The sequence below is a fragment of the Salmo salar genome, chromosome 12 (assembly GCF_965601325.2).
Source record: "Salmo salar chromosome 12, fSalSal1, whole genome shotgun sequence".
NCBI lineage: Eukaryota > Metazoa > Chordata > Actinopteri > Salmoniformes > Salmonidae > Salmo > Salmo salar.
This window is the reverse complement of record NC_138302.1, coordinates 98,217,743-98,226,271: the sequence shown is the minus strand read 5'-3', so window position 1 is coordinate 98,226,271 and position 8,529 is coordinate 98,217,743. Positions and strand designations below refer to the sequence as shown.

The window sequence follows — 8,529 nt, the reverse complement described above, 5'->3', positions numbered from 1 at the left end:
TCTGTGTTTAGCTAGGATTTTGTGCGGGATTGTTCGTTGTTACGTGTGGTGTTACTTTTATTCTCTAGGCATTAGGGTTGCCGGGCTGCGCCCCGTCTGCCTTTTGAACGGAGCTTCTTTTTGTCAATTTTTTCTGACTGTTATGCTCCCAGCCGTATGTGAAACTTACCCGTGGATTTATTAAATTAAGATTGTTCCAACGGACCTCAGTCTCCTGCGTTTGACTCACTCCTTAAACTGTTCATTCCGCTCGTGGACAACAATATCCCATAATGATATCACAATACCCCATAATGACAAAGCAAAAATTGGTTTTTAGACATTTTTCCACAATTATAAAAAATTTGGAAAGTATTCAGACCCTTTACTCAGTACTTTGTAGAAGCAACTTTGGAAGCGATTACAGCCTCGTGTCTTCTTGGGTATGACGCTACAAGCTTGGCACACCTGTATTTGGGGAGTTTCTCCCATTCTTCTCTGTAGACCCTCTCAAGCTCTGTCAGGTTGGATGTGAAGCGTTGCTGTACAGCTATTTTCAGGTCTTACCAGAGATGCTCAATCAGGTTTAAGTCCGGCCTCTGGCGAGGCCACTCATGGACATTCAGAGACTTGTCCTGAAGCCACTTCTGCGTTGTCTTTGCTGTGTGTTTAGGGTCGTTGTCCTGTTGGAAGGGTGAACCTTCGACCCCAGTCTGAGGTCCTGAGCACTCTGGAGCAGGTTTTCATCAAGGATCTCTCTGTACTTTGCTCCATTTATCTTTCCCTCGATCCTGACTAGTCTCCCAGTCCCTTCTGCTGAAAAACATCCCCACAGCATGATCCTGCCACCACCATGCTTCATCGTAGGGATGGTGCCAGGTTTCCTCTAGACGTGACGCTTGGCATTCAGGCCAAAGAGTTCAATCTTGGTTTCATCAGACCAGAGAATCTTGTTTCTCATGGTCTGAGAGTCCTTTAGGTGTCTTTTGGCAAACTCCAAGCGGGCTGTCATGTGCCTTTTACTGAGGAGTGGCTTCCGTCTGGCCACTCTACCATAATGGCCTGTATGGTGGAGTGCTGCAGAGATGGTTGTCCTTCTGGAAGATTTTCTCATCTCCACAGAGGAGCTCTAGAGCTCTATCAGAGTGACCATCGGGTTCTTGATCACCTCCTGACCAAGGCCATTCTCCCCCGATTGCTCAGTTTGGCCGGGCGGCCAGCTTTAGGGAGAGTCTTGGTGGTTCCAAACTTCTTCCATTTAAGAATGATGGAGGCCACTGTGTTCTTGGGGACCTTCAAAGCTGTTGAAATGTTTTGGTACCCTTCCCCAGATCTGTACCTCGACACAATCCTGTCTCAGAGCTCTATGGACATTTCCTTCAACCTCATGGCTTGGTTTTTGCTCTGACATGAACTGTCAACTGTGGGATCTTTATATAGACAGGTGTGTGCCTTTCCAAATCATGTCCAATCAATTGAATTTGCCACCGGTGGACTCCAATCAAGTTGTAGAAACATCTCAAGGATGTAAATAAGTTATTTCTGTTTTTATTTTTAATACATTTGCAAACATTTCTAAAAACGTGTTTTTATGTTGTCATTATGGGGTACTGTGTGTAGATTGCTGAAAATTTTATTTGTTTAATCCATTTTAGAGTAAGGCTGTTATGTAACAAAATGTGGTAAAAGTCTAGGGGTCTGAATACTTTCTGAAGGCACTGTACTTGTGGATGCAGCTTTTCTGAAAATCTGTAAACTGTAATGTGACAAAGACAAAATACACACTTTATACAGTAAGTCAGATATTGGCACTGAAACCCCTTAACACTCAAGAAATAAACGTATCAACATTAATGAAATGGGGAGTGGCTACAACAGTAGATACCTGGTGGGGGGGAGTGGCTACGACAGTAGATACCTGGTGGGGGGGGGAGTGGCTACAACAGTAGATACCTGGTGGTGGGGAGGGGGAGTGGCTACCCACAGTAGATACCTGGTGGGGGGGGAGTGGCTACAACAGTAGATACCTGGTGGTGGGGGGAGGGGGAGTGGCTACAACAGTAGATACCTGGTGGTGGGGGGAGTGGCTACAACAGTAGATACCTGGTGGTGGGGGGGAGGGGGAGTGGCTACAACAGTAGATACCTGGTGGTGGTGGGGGAGGAGTGGCTACAACAGTAGATACCTGGTGGTGGGGGGGGGGAGTGGCTAAAACATTAGATACCTGGTGGTGGGGGGGAGTGGCTACAACAGTAGATACCTGGTGGTGTGGGGGAGGGGGAGTGGCTACAACAGTAGATACCTGGTGGTGGGGGGGGAGTGGCTACAACAGTACATACCTGGTGGTGGTGGGGGGGGGGGGGAGTGGCTACAACAGTAGATACCTGGTGGTGTAGGGGGGGGGGGGGGAGTGGCTGCAGCAGTAGATACCTGGTGGTGGTGGGGGGGGGGGGAGTGGCTACAACATTAGATACCTGGTGGTTAGGGTATAACACCACACCACCCACAATACAAGGGTTAGGGTATAACACCACACCACCCACAACAAAAAGGGTTAGGGTATAACACCACACCACCCACAACAAAAAGGGTTAGGGTATAACACCACACCACCCACAATATAAGGGTTAGGGTATAACACCCCACCACCCACAATATAAGGGTTAGGGTAAAACACAACACCACCCACAACAAAAAGGGTTAGGGTATAACACCACACCACCCACAATATAAGGGTTAGGGTAAAACACCACACCACCCACAATATAAGGGTTAGGGTATAACACCACACCACCCACAACAAAAAGGGTTAGGGTATAACACCACACCACCCACAATACAAGGGTTAGGGTATAACACCCCACCACCCACAATATAAGGGTTAGGGTAAAACACAACACCACCCACAATAAAAAGGGTTAAGGGTAAAACACCACACCACCCACAATATAAGGGTTAGGGTATAACACCACACCACCCACAATATAAGGGTTAGGGTAAAACACAACACCACCCACAATATAAGGGTTAGGGTATAACACCACACCACCCACAAGAAAAAGGGTTAGGGTATAACACCACACCACCCACAACAAAAAGAGTTAGGGTGAAACACAACACCACCCACAATATAAGGGTTAGGGTATAACACCACACCACCCACAACAAAAAGGGTTAGGGTAAAACACCACACCACCCACAATATAAGGGTTAGGGTAAAACACAACACCACCCACAATATAAGGGTTAGGGTATAACACCACACCACCCACAAGAAAAGGTCAGTGCTTTTAGTTCTCATAACTAAAATAGAGACAGTGTTTTCCACCACTGAATGAATAGCCAAACCACAGCATCCTCACACCACTGAATGAATAGCCAAACCACAGCATCCTCACACCACTGAATGAATAGCCAAACCACAGCATCCTCACACCACTGAATGAATAGCCAAACCACAGCATCCTCACACCACTGAATGAATAGCCAAACCACAGCATCCTCACACCACTGAATGAATAGCCAAACCACAGCATCCTCACACCACTGAATGAATAGCCAAACCACAGCATCCTCACACCACTGAATGAATAGCCAAACCACAGCATCCTCACACCACTGAATGAATAGCCAAACCACAGCATCCTCACACCACTGAATGAATAGCCAAACCACAGCATCCTCACACCACTGAATGAATAGCCAAACCACAGCATCCTCACACCACTGAATGAATAGCCAAACCACAGCATCCTCACACCACTGAATGAATAGCCAAACCACAGCATCCTCACACCACTGAATGAATAGCCAAACCACAGCATCCTCACACCACTGAATGAATAGCCAAACCACAGCATCCTCACACCACTGAATGAATAGCCAAACCACAGCATCCTCACACCACTGAATGAATAGCCAAACCACAGCATCCTCACACCACTGAATGAATAGCCAAACCACAGCATCCTCACACCACTGAATGAATAGCCAAACCACAGCATCCTCACACCACTGAATGAATAGCCAAACCACAGCATCCTCACACCACTGAATGAATAGCCAAACCACAGCATCCTCACACCACTGAATGAATAGCCAAACCACAGCATCCTCACACCACTGAATGAATAGCCAAACCACAGCATCCTCACACCACTGAATGAATAGCCAAACCACAGCATCCTCACACCACTGAATGAATAGCCAAACCACAGCATCCTCACACCACTGAATGAATAGCCAAACCACAGCATCCTCACACCACTGAATGAATAGCCAAACCACAGCATCCTCACACCACTGAATGAATAGCCAAACCACAGCATCCTCACACCACTGAATGAATAGCCAAACCACAGCATCCTCACACCACTGAATGAATAGCCAAACCACAGCATCCTCACACCACTGAATGAATAGCCAAACCACAGCATCCTCACACCACTGAATGAATAGCCAAACCAGCTAGCCAGATAAAGAGCAGTTATTTTCACTAACCAGACAGACAGGCATAGTTTCCTCCCAACTGATCACAAGAATACATTAATGCCTGTCTGCAACTGACATGGAAACTTTAACAGAATGATCTCCTGCTGCTACTAAAATGTTAATGTGTAATACTCTTTGAGTGTATGGTCAGTTTTAATTAAGAGCTCACCATGAGATAAAAAGGTGTGAGAAGGAGAGAGAGAGTGAAGGACTGAGTGAAGGAGAGAGAGAGTGAAGGACTGAGTGAAGGAGAGAGAGAGTGAAGGACTGAGTGAAGGAGAGAGAGAGTGAAGGACTGAGTGAAGGAGAGAGAGTGAAGGAGTGAAGGGGTGAAAGAGTGAATGAGAATGTGAGTGTGTGAAGGAGTGATAGAATGAAGGAGTCTTCTAAATGATACCCCATTAATCACTGAAAGACAGGTAGAGACAGAGAGATACTGAAAAAGAGACAGAGAGAAAGAGAGAGAGACAAAGAGAGAGACAGAGAGAGAGACTGAGAGAGAGACAGAGAGAGAGACAGAGACAGAGAGAGACAGAGAGAGACAGAGAGAGACAGAGAGACTGAAATGGAGACAGAGAGACAGACAGAGAGACAGAGAGACAGAGAGAGAGAGTGAGAGAGAGACAGAGAGACAGAGACAGAGAGAGAGACAGAGAGAGAGACAGAGACAGAGAGAGACAGAGAGAGACAGAGAGAGACAGAGAGACTGAAATGGAGACAGAGAGACAGAGAGAGAGGCAGAGAGAGAGACAGAGAGAGAGACAGAGAGAGTGACAGAGAGAGAGACTGAGAAAGAGACAGAGAGAGAGACTGAGAGAGCGACTGAGCGAGAGACAGAGAGAGAGACTGAAATGGAGACAGAGAGAGACAGAGAGAGAGACAGAGAGAGAGACAGAGAGAGAGACTGAGAGAGCGACTGAGCGAGAGACAGAGAGAGAGACTGAAATGGAGACAGAGAGAGACAGAGAGAGAGACAGAGAGAGAGACAGAGAGACTGAAATGGAGACAGAAAGAGACAGAGAGAAAGAGACACAGAGAGAGAGACAGAGAGACTGAAATGGAGACAGAAAGAGACAGAGAGAAAGAGACAGAGAGAGAGAGACAGAGAGAGAGAGACAGAGAGACTGAAATGGAGACAGAGAGAGAGACAGAGAGAGACAGAGAGAGAGACAGAGAGACTGAAATGGAGACAGAGAGAGACAGAGAGAGAGACAGAGAGAGACAGAGAGAGAGACAGAGAGAGACTGAGAGACTGAAATGGAGACTGAAATGGAGACTGAAATGGAGACTGAGAGAGACAGAGAGAGAGACAGAGAGAGAGACAGAGACTGAAATGGAGAAAGAGAGAGACAGAGAGAGAGACAGAGAGAGAGACAGAGAGAGACTGAGAGAGAGACTGAGAGAGAGACTGAAATGGAGACAGAAAGAGACAGAGAGAGAGACAGAGAAAGAGAGAGAGACAGAGAGAGAGACAGAGAGAGACTGAAATGGAGACAGAGAGAGACAGAGAGAGAGAGAGACAGAGAGACAGAGAGAGAGACAGAGAGAGAGACAGAGACTGAAATGGAGACAGAGAGAGAGACAGAGAGAGAGAGAGACAGAGAGACTGAAATGGAGACAGAGAGAGACAGAGAGCGAGACAGACAGCGAGACAGAGAGAGACAGAGCGAGAGACAGAGAGAGAGACAGAGAGAAAGAGAGAGACAGAGAGACTGAAATGGAGACTGAAATGGAGACTGAGAGAGACAGAGAGAGAGACCGAGAGAGAGACTGAGAGAGACTGAGAGAGAGAGACAGAGAGAGAGACTGAGAGAGAGACTGAACTGGAGACAGAGAGACAGAGAGAGAACAGAGAGACAGAGAGAGAGACAGAGAGAGACAGAGAGACTGAGAGAGAGACAGAGAGACTGAGAGAGAGACTGAGAGAGACAGAGAGAGACAGAGAGAGACTGAGAGAGACAGAGAGAGAGACAGAGAGACTGAGAGAGAGACTGAGAGAGACTGAGATAGAGACAGAGAGAGCATCAAGTGGTTGGTGTCCAGTTCTACTGAAACTAACTGAGTGGGATACCTAGACAGTGACGCCTTGCAAATCATTTTCTTCACATAGGCTACAACAAACCTGTTGGTTTCCAGATGTTCTGGGGGACATATAAAGCCATCTAAATGTTATTGCCTCTACATAACAATACTGTGGAACACTACAATTTACCTTTACATACTATACACGGAGTGGACAAAACATTAAGAACACCTACTCTTTCCCTGACATAGACTGACCAGGTGAATCCAGGTGAAAGCTGTGATCCCTTATTGATGCCACTTGTTAAATCCACTTCAATCAGTATAGATGAATGGGGAAGAGATGGGTTAAAGAAGGATTTTTGGATTGTGTATGTGTGCCATTTAGAGGGTGAATGGGCAAGACAAAAGATTGAAGTGCCTTTGAACGGGGTATGGTAGTAGGTGCCAGGCGCACCGGTTTGTGTCAAGAACAGCTACGCTGCTGGGTTTTTCACTCTCAATAGTTTCCCGTGTGAATCAAGAACGGTCCACCACCAAAGGAAATCCAGCCAACTTGACACAACTGTGGGAAGCATTGGAGTCAACATGGGCCAGCACCCCTACGGAACTCATTCAAGTCCATTCTCTGACGAACTGAGGTGGTTCTGAGGGCAGAAGTGGGGGATGAATATCAATATTAGGAAGGTGTTAGGTATACTCATTGTATACTTACATGCCAAGTTCTATTCTATGGGTATTATATTGTGTTCTATTCTATGGGTATTATATTGTGTTCTATTCTATGGGTATTATATTCTGTTCTATTCTATGGGTATTATATTCTGTTCTATTCTATGGGTATTATATTCTGTCCTATTCTATGGGTATTATATTCTGTTCTATTCTATGGGTATTATATTCTGTTCTATTCTATGGGTATTATATTCTGTTCTGTTCTATGGGTATTATATTCTGTTCTATTCTATGGGTATTATATTCTGTTCTGTTCTATGGGTATTATATTCTGTTCTGTTCTATGGGTATTATATTCTGTTCTGTTCTATGGGTATTATATTCTGTTCTATTCTATGGGTATTATATTCTGTTCTATTCTATGGGTATTATATTCTGTTCTATTCTATGGGTGTTATATTCTGTTCTATTCTATGGGCATTATATTATCTTCTGTTCTATTCTATGGGTATTATGTTCTGTTCTATTCTATGGTATTATGTTCTGTTCTATTCTATGGGCATTATATTCTTGTCACGCCCTGGCCATAGAGAGGGTTTTTATTCTCTATTTTGGTTAGGCCAGGGTGTGACTAGGGTGGGCATTCTATGTCCTTTTTTCTACGTATTTGTATTTCTTTGTTTTGGCCTGGTATGGCTCTCAATCAGGGACAGCTGTACATCATTGTCGCTGATTGGGAGCCATACTTAGGTAGCCTGTTTTCCTTTGTGTTTTGTGGGTGGTTAATTTCTGTTTAGTTGTCTAACCTGAGAGAACTGTGGGCTGTCGTTCTTGTTTCTTTGTTTATAGTGTTCTCTGTTTAATAAATTACAAGATGAGCACTAACCACGCTGCGCCTTGGTCTACTCCCTTCAACAGCCATTACAATTCTGTTCTATTCTATGGGTATTATATTCTGTTCTATTCTATGGGTATTATATTCTGTCCTATTCTATGGGTATTATATTCTGTTCTATTCTATGGGTATTATATTCTGTTCTATTCTATGGGTATTATATTCTGTTCTATTCTATGGGTATTATATTCTGTTCTATTCTATGGGTTTTATATTCTGTTCTATTCTATGGGTATTATATTCTGTTCTATTCTATGGGTATTATATTCTGTTCTATTCTACGGGTATTATATTCTGTTCTATTCTATGGGTATTATATTCTGTTCTATTCTATGGGTATTATATTCTGTTCTATTCTATGGGTATAATATTCTGTTATATTCTATGGGTTTTATATTCTGTTCTATTCTATGGGTATTATATTCTGTTCTATTCTATGGGTATTATATTCTGTTCTGTTCTATTCT

General features: G+C 44.5%; 1 protein-coding gene across 2 annotated transcripts in view; it reads right to left on the bottom strand.

The window, feature by feature from the left end:
• Positions 1-8,529, bottom strand: part of LOC106566196 (acid-sensing ion channel 1) — a 383,890-nt gene that overhangs the window by 82,696 nt on the left and 292,665 nt on the right. The window lies entirely within an intron of this gene.